Below are 22,493 nucleotides of genomic sequence, written 5' to 3' on the forward strand. Positions count from 1 at the left end.
TACGTCGTGTCAACTGAACTTTTACTCCTTCTGATCTTATAACTAAATCACAAATCTCACATCCAATAATCCCTTGAATTGCTTACATGCATTCAGTAAGCACTCTGCTCCTTTTCGCACTTCACACTTCTTGCAACAAATAAATACTCTTACAATCAAGGAAAATGTCTTTCCTTTATACCATATATTCATAATAATTCCTTGAGTTGGCCTTGAGGCTTTCTCAATTAATTATAATAAGATAATTAATTAATTACAATTATAATAGCACTATCGGCTTACAATATATACAAAAATTCACACATGTGATAGTAGGGCTTACACACTCACTGATGTCACCAACTAGACTGTCCTCTCTCACTGCTTGGTTGCACATCTTCTCATTGCATCTTAGATGTAAGATAGTGAACAAACATCAAAAATTGCTTTGCCAATATTTTATCTCTAAACTACTCTCTATAAATCAAGTACAACTTTCATATGTCTTTGACTTAGACTCTGCACACTCAACCACATCATTAGGACACAATTTAGAACATTTCCATGACTACACATCACTAGACAATCAAACCATTGTTTGTACCATTAAGATCTTTGTCTGCTACTCAACCATTCTTTACATAAACCATGTTATGTTTACATCAATGACAAACACAATCATAAATGCAACATGTCAATACTCTCCAATTCTTAGGATACTCCCCCAAAGTAGTATCACTAGAATTCATGCTAACAAGTAACACTTGCATGTTCAATGCTTGCACTGTGATCTTCTTTGTCTTTTTCCTTTGTTGATTGAGGGGGTACATTGGATGTGTCTTTTGGTTGTTCCCCTACAAGTGCTAGTTTTTCCTTCTCAATCTCATCTACTCTCACCAGCACAAGATTACTACATAATTTTGTTGTTGTGGTGGAGTTTGTCAAAAATTTCTTCAAGTCTTCTTCTATTAATGGATTGGTGTTTTGAGTTGAATTATCAAAAACATCTTTAATTTGTACTGAGTCCAACTAACTCACTTGGTCTACATGTGGGGGAGTGGCACTCGACATTTGTATAGCAGGTACATTCTGATTATTTTTCTTCTCATCATTATTTGTAGTCTCTTCTTCTAATGTCTCCTCAGTGCCTCCAACATCACCTTCCTTGATTGTTACCACTTTTGTAGTCTTTGCTAGCTCTTTTTCACTTTGCTTAGGGTTTTGCATTTCTGGTTCACATTTTTCTTTGATTGTTGGAGTGGATTATACATATAATGATCTCCAAATTGTTATTCTTTTATTAACCACATCCTCAATATTCTTATTTAGGATATGGAAAGCTCTATATTTGGGGGAAAGTTTAGACTTGTGCTTTTCCATAGCCTTAGCAATCTTCCTTTTGTCCAATTCTGGCATAACTTGGGCTAGAGTTGATTCCCTAATTTGTCTTACATTTTGCAAGTTGTATTGCATTTCTACTGAACTCAGTCATATAGACTCTTGGGTAGTGAGTGGGTAATTTCTAGAGGAATTGATTTGAATGTAGCCATCATGACATATATGGCTTCCTCAATAGTATTTTTTTCAACTTTCCCTAGCTTATTAAAATCAATGTGTAACCAGATAAATCTACATTTGATTTAACATTGTCGTACTAATTATCTATATCTGAGGATGGATTATGACTTACTACTTTAAATTGACTTAATTCATCTGACTTAACTAGTGTTTTACGTTTTCTCCTTAACCTCTTATAGGTCTGCTCTTTTGGCTAACTTTGTTCAACTGTGGCAATAGATCTTTCGCCCTTTGATTTTTTAGCTTCTTTCACTTGCTTGGTGGCTACCCTTATGTTAGACTTGGTAGCAGTATTGTTGGCTTCTGTTGTGAACTTTTCACAACCTTCTTTGGTTTCTTCACCTCTAATTCCTTTGTCTTCCTTTTCTTCTAAGCTGGTTTAGGTGCTTCCTCGGCTTCTTCTTCCTCGATACCTTCTATATTTTCTTCTTGATCTTCTCCTTGGGCTTGAGTGAGTGTCAATGGGGCCTAGAATATTTTGTTCTTTTCATCATCTTCATCTTCCTCTTCTTCTCCTCCTTCGTCAAATATCTCCTTTAGCTTCTTAAAAAGTTTATTATTTTTCCTTATCACAGAAGCTATTTTCAAGTCAATAGTTATCCTTGATTTGGCTTCCTCATAGTTTCCAAATGAGGTGACACTTTTATCAATGTCCTCTACCAGTAGTGTTGCATGATAGTTGTAGATGCTTCATCTACATTAATCTCATATGGCAAGGGCTTAAGCCATTTGAGCCTAGGAATAGTTTTTTGTACATATATATAATCTGCATCAACTAAGAAGCAAACATCATTGTAATGTTTCTCATTAGTGACACAAGAATCCTTAGGCTTTCCTTCATAGATTTCTTAAAATCCACAAAATAGCTAGTCATAATTGACTCAAAATTATCTCCAAGTTGTTCTATCAACTCTGTAATCCGAACTATAACTAACCTATTTGATTTTCAAACTACTTTTGCAAATGTAGGAAAAGTATTTTGTGTATAAAAGAATATGTAGACCAATAGAAAACCAAACTTGCAAGATGTACTCTCTTTTTTCCTTATGGCCTCCAAGTTTTTAGATAGTTGTTGAAGTTGAAACTTAGCAAGGTCATAGGTGTGATCTTTCTTCACTATCTTGTATCCCAAATCCATAGCCATATAGGATATATTGTTCAGTTTGCTAGATTGAAAGAATTTATGTGTAATCACTCTCACTAAAAAGGCAATTAGGGGATTTGAGATAGAATCTATAGACATCCCTCTCTTGTTCCATATTGCACTTGTATTTTTTTCAATATTTCCTTTGAATCACTACGCATGCTCTTAGGTCTATCTAGGGTAGGATACCATGTTACTTGGTTGATGATCCTTTTGGTGATCTTAATTGGTCCATTTTATAACCATATGAAGTCATCATGTATTCTATTGAGCACAATCTTTATCCATTTAGTCTTGAATATATCAAGGAAATCTATGGCATGGGTCAACCCTTTCTTTTCTACAATTTTGTTTCCTTCCCTCAAGACTCCATTCTCAAAAAGTTTGATGTACAAATCCCTTATCTCCAAGTCTCCTATACTTCCAACTTTACAAGTATAACCCTGACATCCTGAATCATGAGAACTTTTGGTGCTATCATGATAACACACCAAATGGGTCTCCTTTATATGCTATTTTAGCTATTGCTTAGAAAGGTGGTTGTCTCACATCATACTAATCAGTTGAACATTAAACACTTCCTTTACTTCCTTCTTAACATTCATAGAAGAGCTAATTACCATATTTTCTACTTAGGGTTTACAAAAATTCAAACAACGAAACTTGGCACTTGTAAAATACCTTTCAATCTGATAAATTTTATCGAGTTGCAGTTGAATTTGGTTCACAAATGCAAGAATCTCCTATTGTGATTTTCCTTTGTGTTCTTTGTGCTCTCTTCGATTGTTGGTAAATGCAAATTAGTCAAGAAATGACTATATAATCCTTGGAGTTCTGCAATAAATGCTTAATGCTTACATAGTTGTAAGCTTAACTACCATAGAGTTTCCAACTCACTTGGCTTACATATTATTTCTACTACACTTAGCTTATACAACAAGCTCATCCAATACTAACATAACTCCTTCACTCAACAATAATTGTGAAACTTTCCATGCTTGACAACAACATGAAAAACTAACAAAACTATAGATTTCTTCTAGGTTCTAACCAACATATTGCATATTGATTCATGCATATCTAATCTTTTCAAATATTAGTAACCCTATTTGAACTTGATGTGCTACAATATTCCTTCTTCTTCCATGTCTTGTTCATTTGCAATTTGACCTTCTCAACATTGACCTTTTCTTTGCCTTTATTATTTCCATTACTCAATGTTGGTGATCTAGTTGGATAGTTTCTACTGATATGACCAATCTTGAGACAATTAAAGCATGTAGTCTCACTCAACCATCTATTATAGTTGTCTCTAAAGTGTGTTATAATGCAATTCTTAGGAACATGTCCATATTCTTGATAATAGTGACAATTGCACATTGTATTATAATCCCAACTGTAGGATTTTCCATTTTTTGTACCTTTGTCTACTTGTTTGATGTCCACTTGGCATTAGATTTGCATTCTTATGCTTTATGTCCATGCTTTTGACAATTATAGAAATATCATTCAATTCTTTGAGTTCTCATGGTCTTGGTCTTGCATTCATGTGCGTGATGTCCTTACTTGTTGCACATATGATAGTAACCCTTCAATTTCTACTCAGGGTTTTGATTTGCATTGTTTCTCCTACAAACATTTGTTGTATGACCTAACTGTCCATAATTATGACAAGTGGGTTTGTTGTTCTTACCTTTGTTGTTTCTTTGTTCACCACTTTTAGATGAGTCTCCTTTCTTAGTACTGGTGTATCCCAATCCAATAGTATCATGGTTAGATCTTGGAGATCTCATCAGTTTCTCAAAGTATTTGATGGCTTCACTAGGTTTTTGAAACTTTCAACAAATTCCTTTTCTGCTCTCAGTTCATTTCTCATTTGTTCATTCTGAACTTCAGGGCTATGATCTTAATGTCCTCTCCATTCAATTCATGGTTTGCAATCATCAATTGATTCATTGTATCTAGTTACATGTTAGCAATCTTTTTCACATCTAATGTCTTCTCTTCCAGTCAGTTGGTCAGTGATCTTTTGTCATCTTCAATCATGACTTTGTCTTCCTCAACTTTCTTTTTCTACTCGATGACCTCACATAGCAATACTAATTGGACTTCTTGTTCTATCTTAAGATTTTTGACTTCTTCAATTAGGTCACCGTTCTTTTCCATCAGATCTATAATTGTTGCATCAAACTCGCTTAAGTTTCCATTCTCAAATAATTCAGTAGTGTCTTCTTCTTGGTAATGGCTGTCATTTTCCTCAATAGCTAATTCCTTTCTTCTCTTTGATGAATGATACAAATCATCTCTTGCTTTATTGAATTGGTGTAGAGAAAGTTGTACTTCAATCTTCTAGTTCCCAATAATTGTTCCCAACTTGTAGACTTCCATCTTCAAGATCTTTCCTCCAAAGCTATAAAGCTTTCCTTTCGAGAGAACAATGCTCTGATAAAAAATTTTGGAAATAAAAATGGGAAAGTAAAATTTGAGATTGGGGGGGTGTTGAATCAACACTTCAAAACTTTAACCATAAAACATTCACCACACATCCATCTCACAATTTAGCATGTAAACTAAAATAGATAACTACACATGTTCATCCATAGCACAAAAAAAATAACACATAACACAATAAATTTGTTACCCAGAAACCCTCCAATGAGAAGGTAAAACTGGGGTGGGGATGACACCTACAAATCTTCACTGCTATAGCTGTAAAGTGTAGCCAATTAAGGTTAAAATAAGTTTTAGCATAAATTATGATCTACCCTATGAGGGGTATGCCCTGTTAAAGGCTTAGAAAGACTATTAGGTGTCACCCTGTTAAAGGATTTCAACAACCTGCTAAAAGTGTGCCTTGTTAGAGGACTTAAACTTACAATAAAGCAAGCACTCAGTTAAGAGATTTACACAAGTCTATTAAGACTACTCTATTAGGAGATTTACATTATATCATCTGCTAACATGAATCAACACCATGATCCTTTGATTAGCACTCTGTTGCTAGATGTTAGATCTTCTCTTTTTTGATGTTTACTTGATCCTTCTGATTGGATATGTCTCCTATTTTATCTCTCTACTTTCCTCTATGCTCTCTAACTAATTTTGTAATTCATAACATTATCACAACCTCCACAGTCACCATGAATGCCTTCTCTACACTTAGGATTTGTCTCTCTTGCATCTCCTTCTCTTTCTTCATGCATAAAAACTATTTAGGGTTTGTCTTTTTAAGTAAACACAAGTGGACTAGGGTTATGTTAGAATCAATGGCTAAGGTAGATCCATATTGCCACTTAAAACATCCATTTTTAAAATTGGTTTCATGTCATAAATAGGGTTCCACAATATACATCCATCCTTATCTTCTAGAATCATAAAATAATCATTAGGTTGGCCCAAAAATGGTTTACAGAGAAGTTTGTGCCTTTACAGACAACTATGCCAAAAATTATTTACTCGGCACCTAAAGTCTCTAATGCTCAACATCCACTATATCTTCAATATTGTAACTCAACTTTTGAATGGCTCAACATCCACTGTTTACTCAACACCTAAATCACTCGACATGTATATACTTGCTCGGCACTTGAGTGACTCGACATTAACTAAGTATTGCTTGACATGAATTTTCTAACCATGTATGCTTGGCTTACTCTTTGCACTCAGCTTGCACTATAATTCTACTATAGCATGACTAAGTATTTTGTCACTACTTTGTCAAAACCAAAATGAGATCAATAAATAATAATTCATTTCTAATTTGTCTGCTATTACAATGTAGATAAGCCAATGAATTAAAAAGAGAGAGAATACTTACGTGGTCCTTGCAACCATAGTGTAGTCAATCCTCTAGGGTATTTTTTCTGGTTTTGGGGTATTCCATACAACAAACAATCCTAGGTTTTTGCATTAAAACCATCGATTCTCTGAGCTAAGATTTCTTATGATCAAAATAATCTCCTCCTTACTATTGGCTTCAGTTTGGAGGCCCTAATTTTCCTTTATTTTCAACTCTGCATTACATTTTGGATCTCTATGGCCCTATTTAAATCTTCTTTCTGGAAGATAACCTATTTTCTACTTAAAATATGAAGTCTCCAACTTCTTGGATCTCATGCCAAGTTGTGAACCATGGGATATTGTACTAGGTATTTTTTTATGCTCTAATTTGGTAAGAATGATATATTTTCCCTTTGACTTGGCTTTGATCCCTTTTCCTAAAAAAACTTGATTCTTGTTTTATTCCTAAAGGAATTAGGTTGACTTCAAAAAAGATACCTTTAACACCTTTAGCCAGGAATTAAATCCTACTCTGGACAAGGGTATTCTTCGTGATTTCTTATCCAAGTTTTTTAGAAGTTTCTTGTTACCCTTGTTCTATTTGCAGTTCCAACTTCTAAATCCATATTTTTGTTTTGATTGTGTGCCCTTCTTGATTCACTTTATGGCTTTGATCCATCCTTCACCCATTTGTGTGTTGTCTAATGCAGATTTGGTAGAATCTCACCATGGAGGGGGTTGTAGATTTCTTATCTCTTTTTTGAGAATTCTATTGTTGTTGCTTGGGTCTTGGAATATGATGCTCATGGATTCCTGAAAGAGCCTCAAACTTGTTTTGACATTGCAAAGTTGATGATCGGATTTGATGCCCTAAAGAGTCCTATATATTCCCATATTTGGTCTTAATGAAAAAAATTAATTGTTTTGTATTTTTTTTTATCACATTGTGGTTTGATTTTTTTTCTTTTCTCTTGTAGAGTAGGGAAAGTCACCATTTTTTGTATATTATATTTCCATTTGGGTGACTAATTATTTAGTCATTTATTTGGTAGTTTATTTAGTCACTTTTATTTGGTTGGTCTTGTGATTTTACTTGATGACTAAATAACTCACTTATTTAGTCACCTATAGTTGTAAGTTAGAAACAAATAGTAAAATATGATCAGTTTTAATCATGTAACTAAAACATTTAGTGGTGTGACAAAAAGTTTGAGTCATACAGTCACATGTTTGCAAAAATGTACTAGTGAAGCAAACAATCTCTACATACTTCTTAACTATAGATCTAGGAATTTTGTTTCTCTATTTCTTATTTTTTTGAAATCCCTTAATCAACCCAAATAATTCAGCTTTAGTATTTATTTTATATTGAACGTTATAATGTTTAATTATGAGGTCCATTGTGCTTCTATAATTTGTCCATGCATGTGGGTGCATATTTGGAAACTTATGTATAATATGAAAGAAAATATGCAATATATGTGATCCAAATCTGAATGGTTGGTGTTTATCATGTTTGATTTTCCTCAAGTTTTCAAACAATTTTTTTCTTATGATTTCACATAGTCAAAGAGCTCCCTTTTAATGACCATATTGTATGCAGTTTGAATTACCCTTGCTAAAAATGAATTAGGTCTAGTATTATAGTGCATATTATATCCAACTATCTTAATAATAATTCTTACATCAATTTGTCTAATGTTAGATAGGGTCATATCCCTCTTATCCCACTTTGTGTCACTATTCTTCTCAACTTCTTTCTTGACTAATTTTGTAGCTACTAGTATAGAACCAACATTGTCTAAACTAATCACTAGGTGAATGAGTTCTTTTGTAATCATGATTGGTTTGTCACCTAGCCAAGACATTTGATAATGAATTCTACTTAACACAATCCCAATCCATTCTCGCTCCTCAAATTTCTCATAGTGAACAAATTGTAGAATATTAAGGTCTTGTAGGTGTGCAAATTTAAGTTTTAATGTCTTGTCATCGTTGTATATCTTATCCAAATCAAACCTTTTATCGTCATTTCCAATTACCTCTAGCTTGTAATGGATATGATTCATAATGTCCTCTATGTGTAAGACACCTATTGGAGTTTGTAAAAATGCACTAGTGGGATCATCCTCCATTGATATATAAGGGTGTTTCTTAAACTGATACGTGGCCTATCCTTGACATTATATAACTGTGGTTTATCTACGACCTTCTAATCTGAGAAATAACTACAATTAAAAATTTGAAATTACTTTGCAATGGGTAAATACATTTTTACACTCATTATAGGGCATCAATTGAGAATTCTGCAAATGCTCTCCAAATCACCTTTCTATCACACTCCAAGCTCTCTACTATCATAATTTTCTCGAACGACAAAGAACAACTTTGTTTTTTCTCTTAAATTCTTGCAAAAACACTTTAGTAATAAATGTGTATCATGAAAGTACAAAATATTGATGAAACTCATTGAATAGTGCCAAAACTTTAAGCAAACATTGAATTCCTTGAATTGACATCTATGATATGAGATATAACATCTAGAATGTCTAAAATACTCTTACCTAACTTTACATACCTTTATTATTTGATTTTGGGGTCTAATAATTTATTGCTAAAGTGTTCCCCTTATGGCTATAATAACTATTTTGGCTGAAGTAGAAAGTTTAGTGCTAGGCACTACATCTATCTTGTTCTTTATGAAATGTTGTACCTTTTTCCTTCCATACCTTTGAGTTTGTAATACTTCTTTCTCTCACAAATGTCTTATCAATACTATCATACATTGTCTTGTTAGCATTCTCATTTCTTCTACCACCACAGTTGTTCCTTCTAACATTAATTGTTCTCATTGTGTTCACGAATCCATTAATCTATAAAATATAATTGTATGTCCCAAATCATTACAAATATGACATGTAATAATTGCATTTACATACCTTGGTCCAAACTAATTAAATTATAATATGCAATATCTAGTAATGTGGCCAAACTTGTTGCATTTGTAGCACATAACTCCATCCTTATTCTCAAAGGTCTTATTTCTATCATATTAGGTCTTTCATTTGTTCTCACATTAGATATTTGATTAGGCTTCTTGTAATCATGTGAAATGTGTCCATAAATAAAGCAATTGAAACACTATCCAAAAAAAGATTTAGTATCCATGTTATCTCTGCAATCTTTTTTCATGTGACCATAGTTGTTACATGCATAATATCTGCCTCTAAATAATTTCCTTTGATCTCTGATTTGTTCAATCTAATCTCTAGACTGGTTGATCTGATTTGTTGATTGATTATGTTCTTATTCATATTCATGCCTATTACCTCTAACTCATTAGAATATTCTCCTTCAATTTAGTCAATACCTATCATATCACCTTTCGATTTTTGTTCCATTGTCTTCTCATCAAGTTTATTTGTGTGTGAGTATAATTTTTCAAGATGTTGCTTAGTCTAAACAAGTCTCCTTTTACAATACTATTATATTTCTCAATTTTTGTGTACTTCAATTTTTTATCCTCAAGCTTAGATGTTACCTTAGTAAATTGTGACTTCAAATTTATTGTTGGAATACTTTAGAATAACTGAGAGGGGGGTGAATCAATTATCTAAGGTCCAAATGTACAGATAAAAATTTTCAATACTTAACACACTAATACATTTGGCATCGATTTGCGATGGCTAAGTGTCGTAATTACGACTACAATGTGTCGCCACTGCGACAGTAATAGACGTCATTATTTTTTAGTTGCAAATTACGACGTCTATCCTATGATGTCGCAATTATGATGCCTATCTGTCACTATGAGACCACTTTATTATGGCACGAATCCCATTGAAATGATTGCAGCATACGTCGCAATTGTGATGTTCACCACAAGCATTGCGATGGGGTCGCGACAGCATCTGGCGACGGGGTTGTTGTGGCAGGGGCCATCCCAATACTTTCCCTGGACATCACAATTGTGATGTCCACGAAAAATTGCAATGGGGTCATGTCGGCATCTAGCGACGGGGTCATTGTGGCGTCGCCATCGACGTTCGTCGCAATGCTTATGGTGGACGTCGCAATTGTGACGTCCACTGCAAGCATTGCGATGATGCCACTGTGGCGATGAAGCCAAGGGTCATCACAATGGTCGGGGATACATTGCAATTGCGATGTCCACGACAAGTAATTTACGACGGGGTTGCTATGGCAGCAACGCCAACTACCATCGCCACCACAGCAGCCCGCCACAAGCATTTATTTTGTTTGACAGACCCTTTCCACGGGATTGTTGTGGATACTTAGAAGTGACTAAACATGCAAAACTTTTGGCAGCTGGATACTCTTTTCTAGAAGGCATTTTTGCAGAGCGTTTCTACTTAAGAAAAATGTCAACCTTCTTAAGCTGTAACTTCATGCATTTCTTCCTTTCATTGGATCATTTCTTCCTCAAAATATGCATTGCTCTTAGAAGAAAATGCCCGCTGAAAGACAATGCTTGTAAAAATCGAGGACATGGAAGATGCTTCATAAGCTTCAATCTGTTTCTACTAATGAGCTAGTGGTTGTCCTCATGGTGTTTTTGGTACTTTTGGCTGGAAATACATTTAGTTTCTTCACTATATTTCTGCAACCTATGTGGATGCTCACATTGGCTTGGAAGAACATAGGGCTCATCCCCAACTGGCTCAAACGACCTTGTATTAACCATTGTAAATCCATTATCATGTCAATAATAGTTCTATCAAGATCATTTGGATTAAGTCATAGCCTATACCATTTGACAACAAAGAGTACTAATTTGAAGGAACTAAAGTCACACTCAAGTATATCATCCAAAATGCCATAGTATCAATTTTTAGACTCTCGAGGATGTAAGTCGTTTCTAGATGAAATATTAGTCACATGAAAGACTGCAGTTATTCCTGAATCACAAGTTTTCTTCATGTCATCCAACACTTTGACGCAAAATTTTTGACCATTACAGAACATAGACTTGTGGTGTTTAACCTGCAATAATATGTGAAACATGTCAAAATTATTGTATCATGAGTTGATAAACATACGAGTGATTAATAAATTTGTACGTACTTGAAAATCTCTTAAACCACATGCTAAATCTATTTCCCTTTGCATAACATTGGAATCTCCATTACGATGAGCTTCTTTAACCAATGAAGATACACCTTCCCATGTTAATGTCTGACTAGAATGTTGACATCATTCAATCCATACCGTCATCCAATCAAGATTGTTTGCAATATACAAATGTAGTGCATCCCACTCTCGAACACCTGTACAAAAAGAAAATAGACAACTTACAACTGATTTACTTTGAAGATTAAGAAATGATTTATTACAATAACATATTATAATTTATTACCTCTCACTTTCATTAATGTACCTTTCCCCATCAAGTACTCCCCTTCTAATTTTTTAAAAGGCTCGAGATCCCAAATGCGATCTACATGGATATTTGATGCAAACTTAGGAAGATATTCAGTAATGTACACCATAGTCTGGTATACCTTATATCCCTCTACCATAGGACCCTCAGGATGTGCTCTTTGTCGAACCAAAGCCTTCAAAGATTTCAAGTGCCTCTCAACCATCCACATTGACCTACTATGTACAAGTCCACACAACTCAATCTCCTCAACTAGGTGTATGAGGTAGTGTTCCTATGCATTGAAAAAAGTTGGAGGTAGACACTTTTGCATTTGACACAGTAAATGAGGAATTCTTCTCTTCCAATATTTTATATCTTCTTTATGGATTTCTTCAGATGACAACCACCTACATTAAGAGATTCAAGTCACAAAAAATATATAGATACGAGACTTTACAAAATAATATACAATAGATTACATAGCAAGAAAAAAAAATCATGAATATAATAAATATATACAACAAATTGAACAGATATTACTGCTTACCTCATGTATTTTTCAAGATCGTATATCACTTGTTTGATGTTATTGTTGAAGGGCTCTGGGAGAGATAGAGGAAGCACGTACTGCAGTAATTATAAACCAATCATTTCATTGTTTTCTAACATAACATAACAAACAGTACACGTAGTTTATGAATATATCGTAAATACAGAAGAACATAACTTACCTTGATGAAAGTATGCCAATCATGCATTTTGAGCCCTGGCCCAAATTCACTTTTTTTTCATATGAGATTGTTTATGTTCGCAACAAATCCTGTGGGAAATCGAATTTTTCATATGACTTCTTTTATGGCATCACTTTGCTGCTCCGTTAATAACCAAGGAAGGGCACTTATATTAATATGATCTCTGTTACTATTTGAGTGAATGAAATTCTTCAATGCATGATTGGATTCATGAATGTCATTACAAATTTTGACAATTTTTTCTTTGTCACGCCTTCCATCCAATATTTTCCACAATGTCTCTATTATATTCTTTCCAATATGCATACTATCAAACAAATGCACAATTTGTAAGTGCTCGTAGTAGGGCAACCTACTAAATTAACTGGGATAGCTTTTTAGTCCCTTTGGAAGGTTGTCAGTACTACCTTGACGACCTTCACAATCCTCAATTACACAATTAGTAAACAAAAATCACAATAGAAATATATAAATTACAAACATAAACCATTAGGTGGAACGACATTACCTCGACGATTAATTTTATCATATTCCAACTTCCATAGGTGAGGTGTCATTCTTCGTGGCTTTGATGTAGTCTCTTCTTTCCCATTTAAAAGATGTTTTTCCATACTTCAATACTTATGATTTCTGTGGAGGAAGTGTCTACACTCATCAAACACCTACTTTCCTAAACTTTTTGAATGACGAGATTTCATCTTTGGACTACAAACTAGACATGCAAATTTTCCCTTTGTTTGAAGATCTATAAGATAATGATATAATTGGATTATTAAATATGTTGATTTTTATAATAAGAATTATCGTGTGCAACTTGAATTCACTATAACATACCACAAAAAAGAGTTAGCCCTGGGGCATCATGTGTTGTCCATGCAAGTATTGCATGGAATTGAAATTGTCTTTGTCCTATTGGTCTAGACACGTCATACATAGTGACACCATTCCATAACTCCACCAACTCATCGATAAGAGGCTCAATATATACATTCATATCTTTAACTTGATATTTACCTACTTGAATGAATAGTAACATTACATAATTATTGTGACCGTTTTACTGCAAGATTTGTAAGTACATGTAAATTAATAACTATCAAATGATAAGATACCTGGAACAATCATTACCAACATAATGTGCTCCCTCTTTATTGACATCCATAGAGGAATATTATTGTTGATAACAAAAATAGGCCACACCGAGTAAATAGATCTCATCTCTCCAAATGGATTGACACCGTCCACTGCCAATGAAAGCCTGAGATTACGAGGTTCTTCTTTGAAGTGTTGCCACTTTTCCTCTATGTGCATAAATGTTGAACCATCTGCAGGGATTTGAATAATGTCATCTCAACTTCTATTGCATCCATGATAATCCATAAATTGAGCCAAGCTACTACACCTGAATAATTATCGCATCCATGGAATAATGGGGATGTAATGAAGAACCTTTTGAGGCACCTTTTTTGTTAGTCGATCTATTTGATATCTAGTCATATGACATACAGGGCATTGTGTTGCAAATTCATATTCTTTATAATATATAATATGATAATTGGGACAAGCATGTATTGCTTCATACTCCATTCCAATATCTTTCATAACAGTAGATAATTCTCAATATGAATGAGGTAGAATATTTGATGGTGGTAATAGAAACTCGCCTATCAATCTACAGCAAAAAATATAAGTTGTTAATATAAACAATATTAGTGGTACATTATTCACCCTTTGTTAACTATAAAGACATATATGACATACTTGACATACCTTAACACATGTGACATTGTTATGTTGGATAAACCATTCATAAACTTCAAGTTCAACAACAACAATACAGCAGAGAGAAGAGTTGTTTGGGAGTCTTTGTATAGGGGCTCGTATGCCTTCTCAAGTAGAGGTACATCGAGGCTATCATCATCATCATGATCAGATACGCTTGGACTAAATGTGTCATGGATCAATGTATTTATACCATCATCTTCAATTGTATTTTTTGGCACATGATTGTCATCTTCCATGGGATCATTATCTTCACCTTGGATATTTGCACCTCCATGTTCCTCCACTTTGAAAACCATATTCTTTGGATTGTTGTGGTTCATATCATGTACTTCCCTGGGGAGATCAACCTATATAAAATTGATTAACATAAATAAACCATGATCATCAACTAATCATCAAGTGATTTCATATGTATATAAATTGTTAAAATGATATAATGAACAACTTACCAGTGGATGATAGTCATGCCCCCCTTCAATGTGACCATTCTCCCTACAATGTCTCTTAACTATTCTGATTAGCAGTCTTCTACAGTTTAAGCCCTTACAAATTTTGCAAGGACAATAACATTTTCCATCACCTTTTATTTTCAAGTTAGACCACAATCTCTTGATTGTCTCCCTATTTTGTTCTTCACTTATATTATCTGACATGATCGTTCTTCGCAGGAAGCAAAAATCGGGCTATGAAAACTTCGGTCTACAATTTTCACAAACTAAGCAAAACTGTTGAAAGTACACAAATCTTCTTAGACCTAGCTAAATACTTTAATATTTTAAAAATACTTTCTTAATTGACTTTATTCCTAATACATTTAACCCAATCACCTTTTATAACATTCAGTCAATTGCTCTAGGCAAATTTGTGGATAAGATTATTTGTAAAACTTTGATCAACCGCCTGAAGGTCTTATTTCAAGAGACCTTACAAAATTAAGCCACTAAAAGCAATTTCAAAACATATAAGCTAAAAGTCTAGTTAAAATATAAATTAGAATAAAAAATATACAATTTTCATACCCGAACGCACGGCTATAACTCGTGCAACGGCCTTCTTGCTTAGCTATAGAAGCTCTCCAATAATCAAATTATACAAACTACAAGGCCTAATAGCAATTTCAAAACATATAAGCTACAAGTCTAGTTAAAATATACATTAGATTAGATTCAACAATAGCAAGCAATGTTATTCAGCATTAGATTCAACAAACCTTAGCAGTGTAAATAGCCATCTCCTCTAAATTGGACTCCAGACACGAGGGGGCATTCACATACTCTTCCCCTAAAGGTATCCTGAAGAACAAAAGCCACTATTCTTGAGTTTGTGAATTGCACCTTGAGATGAATGAAGCTTAAAAGGAATGAAAATTGTTTTCATACATTTAAATCAGGATGTAATATTTATTCATAAGTATATACCTTGCAAGCACTTAAAATTGTTATTATATGTGTTGCAGGAAAAGAAGAAGTTTCAAGATAAGTTTACATTGTTGTTATATGTGTTGCAAGAAAAGAAGAACTTTACATTGCTTTAACTTGCCATTGATGAGTATCATCTAAGACTTTTACCAAAAAAATTTGAGAAATTTTTATCAATTTTGCCTCCCCATAATTATACTCATTAAATAAAATAAACCACACAATTATCGTTTAGTACAGGAGAGTTATGTTCATATGTTAAGAGACAATTCATTTTCTGTTATGAAAATCTAGGGATGCCAAATGCTCTCAAATCTATTATATTCATGTAGTGCCTACCCCTAGTCTATATTTTTCTAGTCACATTTCTGCTATCATTGCCAAACTCTTTTAGGCCAAGTTTTATGTTTGATAATTAGTAGCATTATCTTGAGATTATTAGATATTGTTTTAGACTCAGTTGATAAATAATGAGATTACTTGGTACTCTATACTTCATGTGTGCATGATTATTATTACAATGCTATTAGATTATTGATGATGTTTAGTTAGATGGATTATCCTATGTCTTTTATAATGGATACTTACCCTATACTGCATGTGTATGGTGTGCGTGTTTATTTTCTTTATGTATGATGTTTATGATATGGTTAAGGAAGGGAGTCGTAGTCACCTGCTAGTCGAGATCTACATGATGCACCGCTTCCTGCCATTGCCTGTTTAGCTTAGTATATATTGTGTATGTACATGCGTGGATTTTATGCAGGTTGCAAGTACCGAGTATCGACTTCTCTAAATTGCCAGGATGAGCGTACCCTATCGCATTATCTCAATGGTAAGAGAGGGGAGATAAATTCTTAAGTCCAAATCCTAAACCTTTGAGCCATTCATCCTAATTGACAATTAGGACAAGTATCTGAGTCATGTACCTTTCGAATGCATCGGATGATGTTAATTCGTAATTTTAAACCTTTAGTTGAATTTTGTATGTGTTTAACTATGATGGGTTTTCGTATTTTTATTTTATGAGTTTTGGTGAATTTTCTGTTAATTAAGTCTAATTAAAAAGATTTAATTAATAATTTAATTTAATGGAAAATTATGTTATGTTAATATTTTATTTAATTAATTGAGAAATTAATTATATAAAAGAGTCATATAAAAGAATTAAATTTTAGAATAAATCTATAAGTTTAAATTTGAACATGATAATATTTAATTAATTTTATATATATATATATATATATATATATATATATATTTGGAGTGCATTTTTAAATAAATGCTAAATAATATTATTTTTTAAATTAATGGATAGTTATCAAAATTATTGTTCAAAAATAAATTTAGAAGTGGGAAAAGAAAATTAAATTATTAAAAGTTTTATGATTGCATAATACGTCCATGAGACTAAATTAAATAAATCAATTTAAAAGAGGTCATGTAAAGATTAAATAAATTAATTTAATGGATTATTGTATGTGCATGGAAAAGATAAAAGAAAGATAAATAAAAGTTAATAAAGAGTTAAAAAGGTGTGAGCAAAGAGTTCTCTGAGGTGAATGCATAATTAGTGCCCCGATTTTAGGGAGAGAACTCCTTTTTCACAAATTGGGGGTTTATTTTTGAGGGGCTAGGAATTTTGGAGGAGAAGAAGGAAAATTTCAGAGAAGGAGAAAGTTCTGAAAAGGGGAATTATTTTCTACAAATTTCTGGAGCGTAGCAAATTAGCATCAATTTCCAAGTAGACGCTTGTGAAGATTTGCATAATTTAAATACGTTCTTTTAATTCTTGTCTTCTTCGTGTTTGCTAAATGATTGTCTGGATAATTCTGGTAAAGAATATATATATATATATATATATATATATACATATATACATATATGTATATATATATATATATACATATATATATATATATATATATACATATATATATATATATGTATATATATATACATATATATATATATATATATATATATACATATATGTATATATATATATATATATATACATATATGTATATATGTATATATATATATATACATATATGTATATATGTATATATATATATATACATATATGTATATATGTATATATATATATATACATATATGTATATATGTATATATATATATATACATATATGTATATATATACATATATATATATATATATATATATATATATATACATATATATATATATATATATATATGTATATATATATATATATATATATATATATATATATATATATATATATATATATATCATGTTTGTGAATTCTGGATATTGGGAAATTATTCTGTACATGGAATGTTTTAATTGTTCAATATAATTTCCTCCCAATAGATTGTAAATTGTGAAAACTTATCAGAAAGGGTAGAAATCTTATTGGAAAATCTTCTTAAAAATATTGATAAGAAAATAAATGAATGGGTGCCTAGTATTTGTCTATCAGATTCAATTCTGAATTTTGGTAAATATAAATATATGCAATAAACATATATTCATTTAAAAATAATAATAAATTAATTTAATGAAAACCCAATTTCAATACTTTTGAAATTATTGAAAGTATGATTTTTGTTTTAATAAAAATATTGAAACATTTTTTGTTATGAAAAACGTTGTGATTCAAAATGGAGAAGTCTGTACTCTTTTTTTTTTTTTTTAAATTATAACATGGGGAGGAGCGGATTAAACCACCCCCCACCCGTCACGTCCTGCGTGACCTTGTGAACGGCAAGCGATTGTTGGCGCAATCGTACTTGTTGATGCAAGCCGACTGCGACAGCAGTCCCTACGTCGCAGAGGGTCGCAGGCTATAAATGATGGAGCCAAAATTGTTTTTTTTTTTAAAACGCGATTCACCTTCTTTTTTTTAATATAGTTTTTTGTTTAGTTTTGTAAAAAAAAAAAAAAATTGTTTATATATATATTTTATAATAGTTGTTTATATGTGTGTGTGTGTGTGTGCGTGTGTGTGTGTGTGTGTGTGTGTGTGTTAAATTAATAAATCATTTTGAGTTTTGTATGATAAAGGATTTTTAATATAGTTGTTATTTAATTTTAATTAATAAATACTATTTATTTAAAAATAATAATTATAATAAAATAATATTGATAAATAAACAATAGTAAATTTGAAAGCCATACAATAATATTTATTTTAGAAATTGATCATGGGGTAAATATTTGTTTATACTTAAGTTAATATTAGAATTTACTATAAGGAAAAACGATGAAAATATTCTATCACTTGTTAGTAAATTCAAAAATGAAAACTGAAACCCCACATTCAACTTAAAACTGAAAACATGTGCTTGTACCTTGTTTTTCTTATGTTATTTATGTTGGGTTTTTTTTTGGGTTGACTAGAGTGTTGACCAGTTATAGGACATCTACCAGAGGCTTGGGGGTTTTGTGAGTGTGGTATCATGTTGACTTGATCTTGATCATTATTGCTCAACCATGTATGTGATGGTATGTTTATGATGAGTATAATTGTTTTGTTGATTACTATGTTTTCAGTGTCTTTGTGAAACAGCGAAATGTATGCTATGAGATACCTAAATAAGCATTATGATTCGTTGATTAGTATTGTTGGATTATTTCTAGTTGCTTGTGGAGAACCAATGGACATTTTGATTTATCTTGTTGCTTTCCAGTTGCTAGTAGAGAACTGATGTGATTACTATGATTATCTTTATGATGCTTTCCAGTCACTTGTATAGGACTGAGGTGATTTTGCTATGATTATATGATTTTTAATTTCATGAGCTTACGATAGGTTATCTTTATGCAGTGTCGAGAAGTGGCTTGCAATGGGGGTCGGGGAGCCTAAGTGGTCCTGGGGGTAACCCATTGTAAGTTGTTTAATAAGTGATAACTTTACACTTAATACTAACTTAAATGAACCTAATAAGAGATAATTGTATGTTCTCACCCATGCCATGAGTGCTATTACAGACTAGGATGGGAGTAGAGAGAACACTTGGTTATGACCTTGCATTCTGTAGTATGCCTTGTTAGTGCGAGAGGATACTAGTGGCCGCAGAGATCATTAGGGACCCAAGAGTCCTAAGGGACTGCTCGGGTAACTCCGAATGTGATTTGTGTGATGACACTTTCTCACTTACATAGTAGATACCTACGTGTCTTTGTGGTGCCTCTGGGTTTAGATGTCAATCTATTTTAGGAACCTTTGAGTTAGCATACTTATAGGATTTCCTAGACTTAGAGAGTATTTATGTTATATGTTTTGTTATCCTATTTGGGACTTGAGACTATCTCCTCAGTGCGGTGGGAGTGGACCATTTAGGTTCCATGTGGTCGGGTGGTAGTGCTTTTACTCTTACCATTGAGATCCGTCCAAGACACCATGGTTGGAGTATCCTTGTTGGCATATACCTTCATTCTGTTCATGGATCATTATGTTAAATGGTTATATTATACGTTGGATGTTGTATCATTTTATGATGGATGTATATCTTTTGATGTATGGATGCATTATGTATGGAGGATGGTTTCATTTATTTTATTGCACATGTATCATGAATCTGAAGAGGATGATGTATATCTATCTTTACTTATGTATATTCTTTTAAGCCTTTCATACCCTGTGACTTGTACAGTGGATGAATGAGCATTCCAAATTAATTTTCCAAAAGGCATTCAAAACAAATGTAGATTAAATGGACATTGGACTTTTTATTATTATTTCATATGGATGTAGTAATTGATGGACTTAGTTTTAGATTAGAATTAAATGTGATTCAACGTCATGGGATCTTTAAGGAATGCAACTTGTTATGTATGTTATTGCTTTCGCTACTTTGTGTTTGATGTGTATGTTATACTTCTTTTAAAAATTAAAAAAAATGCTATTAGACTTAGTCAAACTTTAGGTTATTTCTTTTGGATCCCTTGGCGAGGCATTACAATTCACTTTTGTTCTAATTTTATTACAGTTAATTTCAATGTAAATTAAGGTTATGCTTTTTCTAAAGAATGATATTGAATGGTCTGTCATAGGTATGTGCTTCATCACTTGGTGAGATTTTTGCTAAGGCTCAATTCGATGAGAGAACCATGATTCTAGTGAAAAGAGACTTGAAATTTTTGAAACTCCCATGCAACAAGATATAACTGAAGAGGTTGAGATGCACTTGGTGGAAACACAGGAATCTCCAACCATAGTTCAATCATCAATTGAGATCTTGTCTCGGAGTGATGATATTGTAAAGCAGCAAGAAGAAGGGTTGCTTCTGCTTCTAAAGAACTCGAGTCTCAAGGGGTAGATTCTGGTGTTGATGTTCATAATGAAAAAAATGTGATAGATAACAGTGATATTCAATGGAACAGTGATATTCAATGTAACAATGATATCAACAGTGCTTTAAGATAGTACGCATCTCTTAGACAGTGAGATATCAATAAAAGACAGTGATGCTCAATAGATGTCACTGCTATGACAAGCAAGGTCTTTTATATTATAGAGATCTTGAAGATGATAAGAGCAGTTAGGAGTAGCATTATGAAGAGTCGTGAGAAAAGGAAATAAACTAAGAAATGAAGATAATATCAAGGGCACTGATGAAAAGATCGAAAGAATGTGATAGCTATTAGAGATGATACGAAGCAAATGAAATACATTTTTACACAAATGTTTCCAGTATAGGAGTTCTTATAACAGTTTTCCATTTTTATTAACTTTCATTATATAAATGAAGATCTATCTAGGCTGCATTGCTTGCAAAGCAAATCTTTATGATTTTGGTATATTTACTATTGGTAGTTGGGTAAGAATGGCACCTTACATCAAATGTAGGATGATTAGGTTGATCTAGACATCCATGGAAAATATTGTGACTCAGAGGGATTTTACATGAATATTAGGTCCTAAATGATATTTACCACTATAGAATTTTGAAAAAAAAAGTGATGGTCATGACAACTCAATCAAAAGGATGTTCAACAGAGCATAAGGTCTCGTGAATATTATAGCAATAAGAAAGAGATAATGGAAGGCACGTGTCTTAGAGACAAAGATACAAGTTTGTCTAAGAGCAAAGCATTACATAAAATAAGACAAGAACATTGTTGTTGAAAAGATAAATACTGAAATCTAAAAGGAAAGCCCAAAGAACGAGAATTCCAGTGCAAAATAGTGATCAACAAATTAAAGGACAACAGCAGTCAAGAATCATGCAATTAAGATAGTAAAAAGAAAATTAATGGACAAGAGCCAAGTCATTAAATGGTGCTCATTCAAAGACAAACACAAGTGCTGCAAAAGACTAAAAATGGTGAGAAGGAATTGTAGATATCTTGAGAAGAGATCAATTAGAAGTCATCAAAATCAGTCACTGTTATCTAGGAACAATGTTAAAGGACAGTGATAAAGAAATACGACATTAAAGGAAAGTGATGAAGAAATGTTGACACACTTTTATATGTATGTTCAGTGAGCACAGATCAAGAACAATAGTAAATGTTGAAAATAACAAAACAGATATGTCATCAAATGGAATCCATAACAGTGATGACGAGACAGTAAGATGGACTGTTATAGAAACTCAAAGATGATAGGACATGACAAGATGTACATTTACCATTTTCTAGAGGAGCATCATCATCAGACGTTACAGAAGAGCTATCAACA

Source organism: Cupressus sempervirens, chromosome 9 (genome assembly GCF_028749045.1).
Source record: "Cupressus sempervirens isolate cs-2001-9-10 chromosome 9, ASM2874904v1, whole genome shotgun sequence".
NCBI classification, from domain to species: Eukaryota; Viridiplantae; Streptophyta; class Pinopsida; order Cupressales; family Cupressaceae; genus Cupressus; species Cupressus sempervirens.